General features: G+C 42.2%; 1 protein-coding gene and 1 long non-coding RNA gene across 3 annotated transcripts in view; one reads left to right on the top strand and one right to left on the bottom strand.

Annotated features, from left to right (window-relative positions):
- CRB1 (crumbs cell polarity complex component 1) overlaps nt 1-11,303 on the top strand; it is an 85,456-nt gene that overhangs the window by 30,643 nt on the left and 43,510 nt on the right. The window lies entirely within an intron of this gene.
- The window catches only part of LOC107317101, a 59,418-nt gene that overhangs the window by 9,202 nt on the left and 38,913 nt on the right, over nt 1-11,303 (bottom strand). The window contains exons 8-10 of the long non-coding RNA XR_004308177.1: nt 1,302-1,482; nt 991-1,107; nt 105-398 (exon numbers count right to left, since the gene is read on the bottom strand). This is a non-coding gene — a long non-coding RNA (uncharacterized LOC107317101). The remainder of the gene's footprint in view (nt 1-104; nt 399-990; nt 1,108-1,301; nt 1,483-11,303) is intronic.

The following is an 11,303-nucleotide window of genomic DNA, read 5'->3' as shown; positions in this document are numbered from 1 at the left end:
CCCCAAGCTGTCCTTCCCTGTCCCGTCACTGCGCGCTGCTGTTGTACCGCAGTTCTGCAGCGCAGCGCAGGGCTCCGAGCCGCGCCGGTTACAGCCATTATTACCTCCCCAAGTTCCCCTTCAGACGCTGCTTCGTGCTCTCCGCTTCCTTCCAGCGATGTCCAGCTGCCGGGTTTCTTTTGCTCTCCTCCTGCTCTTCAACATCTCCCGTGCTCTGTAAGACGGCTGAGAAGGTGGGCCCTTCGTTAGGCTCAGACCTTTATCCTCCCACTGCCCGTCTATTGCCCTCACCTGTGTCCTTCTGGTCTGGTTAGGGCTTACACTGCTTTCAGTCACAATGAGGACTCCCTTACTCCCCAGGAGTCAGTGGACCCACGTGCAGGCAGGCTCTGATCAGTCTGAAAGACAAACAAGTGTCAGAATCTATTAAACCTATTAATCTTAAATCCATTTTATCAGTAGCTGACCTAAATCAAACTGCAGAGCTCTCTGGAGATAACATCGCTTTAAGACTTGGGGACTCTCCTGCTAATGCTGTGTGCAAATGATTTCACCTGAAGCCTTTGTGTTAGTTCAGTTATTGACACTCCTGTCAGATGCTTAATGTACACTTAATTAGGAAAAACAAAACAAAAAACCAACCAAACACAAAACAGCAACCCCAAAATAATTATTCTTAGCAAACAGTGCGCTCAGACAGCTAAGGTCAGGAGCTGCCTTTAATAGGGGTGGCTCTAAAAGCTGCTACTGAAGTGCCTTTCATCACCTGGCTGCAAACTGATGTCAGGACAAGGGTAATGTGCTGCTGGTCAGCTCACTCGCTGCCCGCATGCATCTGTATGGGTTAGATTTTAAACTGTTTTCTTCCTGGCCTGTGTGAAGTTTGAGGCACTCTGGTAACAGATATCTGTAGAGAAATCAGCAGCATTGCTCTAGTGGGAGGTGAGTATGTTTGGCATCCTGGGCTGTGCTCTAACAGCTGGACATTACCTGGCTGCTGGAGCTGTGGCTTGAATTTGTGGGTATCCCACCCACACAGGTGGACTAGCAGGTCCTTGTCTGTCCCTTCCAATTTAACTTCTGTTTCCAAGTGCTGACACAAAGAGCCTGTAAGGTGGAGTGGAAACATTCGCTTCTGATGCTGAAAAGTCCACTTTCTCCAATTATAGCCAAATTAATGATGAATTAACCACATTTTAATGGGAGTTCAGGAATACAAAGGACTGGAGTTGACTGCAGTAGTATGATTCTGGGTAGCAGATGAATCCCTGATCAGGATCACTGGGTTTATGCGTGCTTACCTCATATATATGAACTAAGCCAACTGCCCTTCTGCAAGGCAAAAAGTCAGATCCTTTCATCTGGGTGTCAGCACTTTTCATTGATGCCAAAGTCTTGCATTTCTTCAGCTGAGGGTCAGTTCTTTCGGCCTCCACATCTGAACGTCTGTACGTGTTCTAGGTGTAAAACCTCAGGTTCCTGCTGAAACAGGACAAAGATTCTCTTTAATATATAGCATTCAATATTTTATTATGCTTCTTTCCTCAGTAAAGCATTAACAGAAGATTTTAAGCATACTTTGCTGTTCCGGGTATTGTGAAGAAATAATAATCCATGTAGCCTGTATCTTGAGGGCCATATCCAAGAGCCATTGAAGTCAGTGGGAAGGTGTCATCACATCTGGGGACGTGTGTTGATTTTGTGATGAGTATAAAATGGCATCGTAGCCTTATTGGATGAGATGGCACATTACTGTAAGTCGGCTGAAAAACTGGGCTACAGGTTTCAGCCCCAAGGGCAGGAGATAATGGAGCCTCTATCAGGATACAGTATTGCCCCACCCAGCTGGGAGAGGGGAAGAAATACTGTCTGCTATTTCTTGTTGCAGATGGTGATTATTCAGCTGAACTGAAAAATAATCAGTAGTCTACTTACTAGAAGTCCTGAGAGGATCAAATCTGCCCCATTTGGTAACTCAAATAACTGATTTGCAACCAGACTTATTCATGCAATTTGATTCTGTGGAATAAAAATCCCGGTGTGGTAAATTTTTCCCAGCCTGGAATTTTTGGAGCCCATTCGATATTTGCCTTGTCCCACATCAAAGACAGAAAATTCGTGAGCAGGTTCTACGAAGGGTTAAAGTTCTTCAGCTCCCTTCTAAGTCAGAGGGTCTGGGGACGCTCAGATTTCAAGAGGTCTCAGTACTCTGCAATAGTAAGCCCAACATTTTTGATATTGCCTTGGTCTGCTGGCCCCTTAGCACAGAAGCACTTTTAATAGACTGGGCTTTCATTTAAAAGTCTTGTGATTTGTTACTGCTGGCTACAGGCAGCAGTTATCCTGGAACTTCATCCTTTCATATTGCGCATATATTGTATTGCTCCAGCTCCACTTTTTAAAAACAGAGTGTTATTTGAAAGGTTCAGCTTCTCACTTTCCTCATAAAAACATGTGGGAAAGGAGGAGAGCAGAGCTATGAATTTGGTCGTGACGCGTTTCACCAGGTTGTAATAAACTTAACACCATGTCAGAATTAAGGAGTCTCGAACCTGCAGGCTCTGTCAAATGCCACATTCCAGCACTGATTGGAACCCGAGGAGGGAGAGGGAGCAGCATGGGCTGCCAGTGGACGTGCCACCAGCAGGGATAGTGCTGCCTATGTGGCTGTGGGCTGCCAGGGGACGTGCCACCAGCAGGGATAGTGCTGCCTATGTGGCTGTGGGCTGCCAGGGGACGTGCCACCAGCAGGGATGGAGATGTTCATGTGGCTGAAGCAGGAGTGTGAAGGAGCAAAGCCACCAACCAGTCTGTAGGCAGAGTGTCTACTGCCTGCTGACATGCAGAAAAGTGCTGGCTGATGAGGTTCTGATCACTTCTGGTGTGTTGTTGTCCAACTGTGGGCCAGCTGTGCCAGCAGCACCGCTGCTCACTTTGGCATCATGTAGGGTTTTTTGGCCATTTTATTTGTTGTTTTTTTTTTTTTTCTGTTTTTCCCTTTTAAATCTCCTTGGCCCTTTTCCCAGCATGTTGGGCTGCTGCAAGAGAAAATGATATGATCAGACTGGAGTCGTATGTGTGTTGAATTTCTGGCATATACACGGGGAAAAGAAACTGTCTCCTGGAGCCAGAAGATGAGGCAGATAAATAGCCAGCTAGTACAAGAGGGTACTGAACACTCAACTAACTAAAGAAAACCTCAACCTGGACACATGGGACTGGTTTTAAAAATGGTTCATTTAGACTCTCAGTCTGAACAGCCAGGGTGCGAGAAGCACGGGCATACATGGAGAATTGGGCTTCCATTTCCCAGCACGTCTTCAGATGCTGCTGTGGGCAGGGCGCTCAGCAGGTGACAGGGCTGCCTGTGTCTCAGCCAGACATGCTTCTCTCCTCTAGCCTCCTTTCTACGTGTGACAGTATTACACAAAACATAAGTGATGTGAGTCTTCCAAAAAGGAAATCAAGCAGATAAATAGCTGTGTTCTCATCTAGTCCCCAAACTCCAACATTTCTCTCTATTTCCTCATCTATCCTTCAGTTGTTCACACCACAGCAGTCAAGCCTTCCTCCATCACAGCAGGTTAATTAACTGTGTTTCATGGGCCATCATCACAGTTTAAAAGGTTATTTTCTCTTTATTCTGAAGACAGAAGACAAGACTATTCAAGGGGCATTCGCCAGCTTTCTTTTTCTATGCCCATGGAAAGGATCAGGAGAAAAATAAAATACAAAGAAAAAATGAGTCTCTTTTTTCACTGCAAGGAGACAAAAGAATAGAGAAGCTGGGCTGGCTTGAGCTGGAAGGCTTTTTCTTCTCCCTTCCCAATCCTCCTTTGTGAAAATAATAGGATCCCTCCTAATGGAAAATTCTTCAAGGTCCTGCAGCAAAGGAGATGTCCTTCCTGATTACTGCAGAAGTTCTTTGTCTCTGATAGGGCTTTTCCACTGATCAGGAAGGAAAGCTGTGGGCTGTACCTTCTCCCAGTCTTTTATGGGCCAGTCTTTTATGGATAAGAACAATTACCCAAACTTGCTGGCACTGCAGCAGGTTAGGTCAGAATCCCACCCGTGCTGTGAACAGTGAACCTGGTCACGCCAGCTTTGCTTTATGGCTTGCCAAACAAAGAAATGGTCCAGGAGACTAAGGCGGCACTTCTCTTATATGTCTTAGAGTGGCTTGGCAGTGGGCTTGGCAAAGCAGAAAGTCAGCTGGAAGTGCTGATGGAGATGATGGCTGTGCATGCACGTTTACAGACAGCTGTGGTAGGGTGGGTCACAGCAGCACCCATTTCTTCCAGAGTGAGGAAGTCATGGTCAGCACGTGGGTTCTATGCACTGCATTAATGATCTCTTCTCCAGTACAAGACAGAGGGATGCCCAGAGCCCTCTTGCTGTCTCAGTGGTGCTTAGGCCCAGTTCAATATCAGCAGGCCTGGGGGTACAGATAGCTTGTGGTTATTCCTGTACAAACAAAGGCTTGAGAGGGCAAATGTTGCTACTATCAAGCACTCATTCAGAGGTAGCTGGTTTAAGAAGAAATTCCAAACACAACGCGTGGAACAGAATAAAGAATTAGGATTTGATGTATGCATCAGCTTCTTACCATTCTGGAATTGTAGAGAGGCTGTAAAGGAAGTGCAAACATATTTTTCCACCCAGAAGCAAGTCATTCATCACTACACTCTTAGACTGCTGTGAAAGGATCTCTAAAAAGTGAGATGTTTAGGGGGCTTGCTGGCATTGGTCAGCTTTGCAGCAAAATGGGGAAATATACTGCCATTTTCTAAGCATGGGAAAGAAGTTCCTGTTTACCCAGACCTATCTCTGCAGTTCTGCTCTGGTTATCTCTGTTCTGGACTGTGAACTCCTTCCTACACTCCTGTGCTCAGAACCACAGGGAGGGGGACTTCCCCTCTCTCTCCATCAAGCCCTGCAGCCCCAGCACGGCAGGACCAGTGTAGTAACGCTGTATCAACACAGGATGCCCTCAGGGCCTGGCAGGCACTTGCTGCCTGTGAAAACCCAACAGGGAAAAAGACAATTAGCACTTGAAAGTGGTTTTTAAATCTCTCCTCAACTCTCTGATCTTGAAAGAACAATTGGACAGGCTTTAATGATCCTGTCCTCTAATACTTCTTAACCTTTCTTCAATCTACAGCATCCTGGTAAGGAGCTGTTCTCATTTTCATCAGAAATGATCATTTGAGTTTCCCCTCTTCTGTACTTCTGCCACCGAGTTCTTCCATCACCACTTTTTTCTTTGTGTTTGGAACTGGTGAGGATATTCCCTTGAATCACAGTATGTATTCTTTAGCACTGCCCTGTGCACAACTCGAGGGGAAGATGCAGAGTTTTGCAAACTGTTGCAGAATCCAGGACACAGTGCACTCACAGCCTCCTCACAACACCTTCATTCACTATTCATCAAGCTGTTCTCTTTGCAACATGCACTATTTGCTTCTCATGTGCTTAGCTCCCGGACCCAACTCATTGCACATGTGGTGTGACAAGCATCACCCTGGACATCCCCATTCATTATTATTAATGAATAATCATAGAATTGTAAAGGATGGAAAGACCACTAAGATCATCAACTGTCAATCCATCCCCACAATCCCCATTAATCCATATCCCTCAGTGCCACATCTGCCCTTTTCTTCAACACTTCCAGGGATGGTAACTCCACCACCTCCCTGGGCAGGCTGCCAGCGCCCAACCACTGTTTCAGGGAATACATTTTTCCTGGTATCCAACCTGAAGCTCCCAAAGTGTTGAAGCTGAACTGTGATTGCTAAGAAAGGAGCTCTGGAACACTTCATGGCAAAAATTTCCAGAACTAGCCCCAAGACCCGACAATTTGTTTGCAGCTCTGAGTGTGATACTTAGCACCCTGATATATTAATGTTTATTTTTTCATGAGGAATGAAATGACGCTCAGAAATAACTCTCACTGTTGCAAGTTGCACTGGAAATGCAAAAAGATCGCTGCATTATTCAGCACTGAAAGAATGCACAGATATCAAGTGTTTGTTTGTTAGAGTTAGAAATATAGAAAATGAAGTGCTAGAAAGCATTGACCAGTGTTATCTTCTGAACATGTATAAAATTTTATTCTTTACAATTTCACAGCTGACCCTTCATTACTATGATCTATTTTCTCTGGTTACGCTGATATGTTAAACTGCATAATGTAGTTGGACATGATTGACAGAGCCTGGGAGCAGTGGATATTTTGAAATCTGGCACATCTCTCTGTGTTAAACATTGTTGCACATAAACACTTTTTAGCATGAAGAGCTTTCTTCCTCAAAGGGCAGGAGGAGGGGATGAATGGATTTTCAGCCATAAGCTCCCAGGTCTTGCAGAAACCATCCTTAGATTTAAGGAATACTCGCAGAAAATGCTCTTATTTAAAATATATATATGTATAGGTAAAGAGAAAAAGACAGTTGTGTATTATTTGGCAGTGGGGATAATGCTTTTCAAGCACTCATTATTTTTGTGGTGCTCATTCTTAATGGGTCATTCTATTATAGGACTGCTAAAAATAGTCAGTGAGAATTTTCCTTCTGGGGCTTTGTGCCTACTTACTTTCTTTCCGAATACTGCGAGTAAACTCTTCCTAGCCTTTTTAATTGGTACATCCCTGATATTTATAGTCTCCTACAATCCTGTTTAGCCACCTTTTGGCTGAGCTTATGAACCCGCTCAGTTCCATCTTTCCCTGCTGAAGTCCCTAAGTCTCTCCAGCCTTTTCATTTCTTGCTTGCTTGGCCTGAGCATAGCAGGCAATATCTTACGCAGCCTTGAACTAAACATAGTATTCCTTTTGCCATACCCTTTGTTGATGAAAACACAGTAATATTTCCCCATTATAAACAGAAACTGCCATGTATCTCCTGCTCTGTGTGCTGATAGAATGTAGAATGTTCTACATGTCACACACATGATCTGAGTTATACCTGAGCATAAACTCTGTGAAACCAAAGGAACTGGGCAGACTAAGCTGATAGCAGAACTTTGTTCATCCTCCCAAAAATATGATTTTCCATCTCAAGAACTACTTTTCAGCACTATATCCTATAGAGTGACATCACTCTGGTCAAATTACAGTCAAGTTACAAAGTCAAGCAGATGCACAACTTGTTCTTCACACTGAAATGAACTCTAAATCTACATGTACAGTCCTCACTAACCTGGAGAAAGTGTCCAATGAGTAGACAGTAAAGAGAAGATCTGCATTATGGGACTAATATATTTTACTTCCTCAATATATTTTAATTAAAAGAACATTTAAGGTCAAATGTCAAGTGATAAACAAAACAAGCCAATTTAATAGTTCAATGTTTTACTCAGTAGATGATTTTGAAAACAGCCTTAATTATTTCACCATTGTAAAGCCCATTAAAACCTAGTTTATTGGAAACATGGTAAATTATATGGCCAAACATTTAAAAGGCATTACTTCTCCTTCCCCCACAACAGAGGAAATCAAGAGTGACTTTAAAGAAGCTGAAGGAGTTCCTTCAGAAATAGCATGTGGGCAAGTAATTTTGAATTGCATGCTTGGGCATGTAACAATGTATGCATGTACACATGCACGTATGCACTCGTACACATATATATAAATCAGTAGATGCATACATTACAGCTCTTCAGAGTACTTTGTTGCTCTGCTTACAGCAAGCCTTTCTTTGATCACTAATTTAAAAGGTCCACAACTTTCATCTTTTCTATTTTGAAGTGCACAGTTTTCTGGCTGGGTTGTTTTGTGGCAAGAATGAAAGATTTGTCTTTATTCCTTTCGTCAAGATTTGCAGCATGCAATGTGTATGTTTATTAACAGGCAGAGTTTATGTTGGTCTTCATTACTCATTAATTATTTTAACTGCATGGCTTCTGACAGTGGGAAATGTGTGATGTTTGCATGCCAAATCTGTATCTATTTGACATGCCAGCAATATTGGCCTATATTCAGGAAAAAAAAGTCAAGATGCTTGCTTAAATTTATTTCAGATTAAAGTATGCAGGCTGCCGTTATCTTGCTATGGCATTAAATTTAAATGGTGCAAAACCATTCATCGCTTAATTCTTGTCGAGGTCACAGGTTTTATACAGCTTAGCTTTTCTGCTTATCTGCTTATTTTACATGCCTTTGAAATACCATTTCTTACATGTTAACATCTCCAAATAACCTGTAGCAGAGGGGTTCTATTCTGGCCCACCCTCAGTTGAGGGGTTTATTTGGTAAACTGTTCTTTGTACTTCCCACAAAATATATAAGTTGTCCTACTATGTGCAAGTATGCCCTTTACTTGAACTAGCATCAGCATCTTAGTACCAGTGTTGCTCTCTGTACTCTGCCTGTACCTCTTAACCTAGAAAGAGAGCATGAAATGCTGCATACATGTAGCATCTGCTGCACATTAACAGAATAGTGGATTTAGTTGGTATTTCAACAGTCACTAGAGCCTTCTCTGAGAAATGCTGTTGCTTGAAGTACCTGTGATGAACCCTGTTTGCTAGACCTAATTCTTACTATCAATTTTCAGCTGTCACACTGTGCAGTTTGATAGCAGAACCTTCTGTGTGAAGTTTAGGAATATTGGTCTTCAGCCCATCACACAAAGTCCACTCAAAGCTATAAGAGTTACCGAGAGAACAAGCACCTGGGTATTAAGTACAGAAAAGTCATTTGGTGATCGAGATCAGGGCTACTATTATTTAAAAACTGTCAGCATCTTGGAGGATTGGCTTTCACACAAGAACAACTACATAATTTCTCATCTCAAAGTTCTGGGTTTTGCTGATTGCAGTAGTGGTCCTGATGATGGAGCTATTTAGGTGAAAGGAGGCATAGGAATTCCTCTCCTGCTAAAGATTAAGCACTCATCATGAATTTTGCACCCTCCTTTGACAAAACATTCATTTTAACCCAGTGTTGTGCAAAATATTCTTGTTTTCTTCTTTACCCGTAAAAACACCAGCGAAAGACATATAGATCCTTACATAAGGTTCCCATAATGCCAGTGGTGAAAATGAAATCAGTTTTTAAAGCATAAAAGGCACCTCATCTAGGCTCAGAAATGTCAGTAGTAATTACAAACTTTGTTTCCAAGTATAATCAATTCTTTATTTATGGTGTGAAATATTTTTTACCCTTTTGAACTTTCACTGTTCTAAGCAAAGCTATATTGTTGGCATGTTCCTTTAAAAGTAATTGCTTCTGGACTGAGAAATTGAATGTCAAGTTCCAACTTGACGTAAATTAAATGGGTTACATTAATAGTCTGGCCCATAGTAGAAGTGAGTGTTTGGGTTCTGGGTTTGACTTCAGGACGTGACCCCTTGATCACACAGGTCAGCACAGATGGGAAATATTGGAGAGGTACCCTAGGTTGACGTGGGAAAGAAAGTGTCTTGTACTGATGTATCACAAACTGTCTGATCCATTAAAAAGAAGCAGTGTCAGACTCCACAGAGAATAAAGCTTGGTTGTCATAGGTCATTACAATCTTCAAAAAAAAAAAAAAAACACCAAAAAATGAGTAGTTGGAACGAAAATCACAATGATGGAAATCCCCAGGGCTGTCATGCACATATAATCTTCTAAACCTTCTTGATTTAACACTGCCAAGCCTACATGCAGGGTGAAGGGATTAAAGAATCCAAACATTCTTATTTTTTAGCATACAGCCATATCTCAGATTTCTCTCCTGTTCCTGTTGCGTGCAACATACAGCATTTTACTTTTAACAGTAAGTTATCGCTGTAGCTGGTTCTCACACTTAGGTGATTTGGTCTTAAGTAGACTAATATTGCTGGCAGCCATGCCAGCAAGATCAAGCAGTTGATGGTTTCTCAAGGATAAAAACCATCTGAAGGTTGGGGAAAGCTTTATTTTTTTCTTTTCTTCATTTAATTTTGAAAGTGGAAGACACCTCTTGAAATCATTTCATGCAACCCCCTTGTTCAAAGCAGTGTAAGCTTAGGCACACTGTGTCTTCACTAGGCTCTACTGTGAAGTCTTCTCCCTTCCTTTCAGGTATTTACATGCACTGAGAAGATCCCCCTGAGCCTTCTCTCTAGGATGAACAACATAAACTCTCTCAGTCTTTTCTCACAGACATATTTTCCAAACCCTTAAAGATTGCCATAAACTTTTGCTGCACTTGCTCCAGTATTTCCATGTGCTTCTTTATCTGGGGAGCCTGATTGATCACAAATGCCGAGTAGAGGCAAAGGGTCACCTCCATTACCTGCTGGCAGCTCTTGTACTAATTCAGCCCAGGAGGCTGTTGGTCCTCTTTGCTGCAAGAGCACATTGCTGAATCCCATTCAACATGTGAGCCAGCATTGCAGCCAATTAGCCTGATGCATGGCCCGGTGCATGAAGTTGCTCCTCAGCAAGTGCAGGGCGTTGGGCTTCCCTTCCCTTTGTTGAACTTCCAGAGGTTCTGAAGGTTGCCCATTTCTTTGGTTCGAGGTTCCTCTGTATAGGAACACAACTGTTTGATGTAGCCACCACTTTTCCTGATTTTATATATGTGTATGTACATGCATATGTATGTATGTATATATATATGTACATATGTATATGTATGTACATACCCCAGTTTAATCCATCACCAACTAAAAACTGATCACTAGTACTTTTGCTTTATTCAGACTTGGGAGAATTGTACTTTGCTGGCAATTACTTATCACTGATGAGTCCCATGTCTACCATCTTCCCAGGGAAATAAAAGCATGTTTGGACAATGAATAATAAAAATAAGCTGGTAAAGTGAACACCAACATTAATTTCATGTGATATACTACATGAAGGCTCTTTTATACAAATTGTTCCCTGTAGCACTTAGCTCTTAATTATTCAGGGCTTGCCAGTGGGAGGAACAGAAGTGATAAAACCTAATATTCTTATGCCTGTCCATTTACACTGTTTCAGATAAACTCTGGATAAAATAAGGCAAAAGCTGTTTCTGTTCAGGTACTCTGATCGATTTCTTCAGCTATATGAAGTTTAAAGAATATAAGCAAGACTTTTACTGATTATCTGGGTGTCTATACCCTTATTTAGAAAAAAATAAAAAAAAATTTATTTAGAAAAGGATTTCTGCTGATTTTTTGAAATAAATGGATTAAGGAAAGCACTCTTTCTCTGGCTGACCCTGAACTATGCACTTTCCATAAGCAGTCTCACAAAAGAAAAGAAGCCTGGTACAGACAGCTAATTTGTGCTGATAATTAACTGCAAAGTAGGTTTGGTGGATCTGGTTCTGATTGCTCTCCCACTGCTG

Source organism: Coturnix japonica, chromosome 8, assembly GCF_001577835.2.
Source record: "Coturnix japonica isolate 7356 chromosome 8, Coturnix japonica 2.1, whole genome shotgun sequence".
Classification (NCBI taxonomy): domain Eukaryota; kingdom Metazoa; phylum Chordata; class Aves; order Galliformes; family Phasianidae; genus Coturnix; species Coturnix japonica.
Note: the sequence above shows the minus strand (reverse complement) of the source record. Positions and strands in the feature narration are given on the sequence as shown.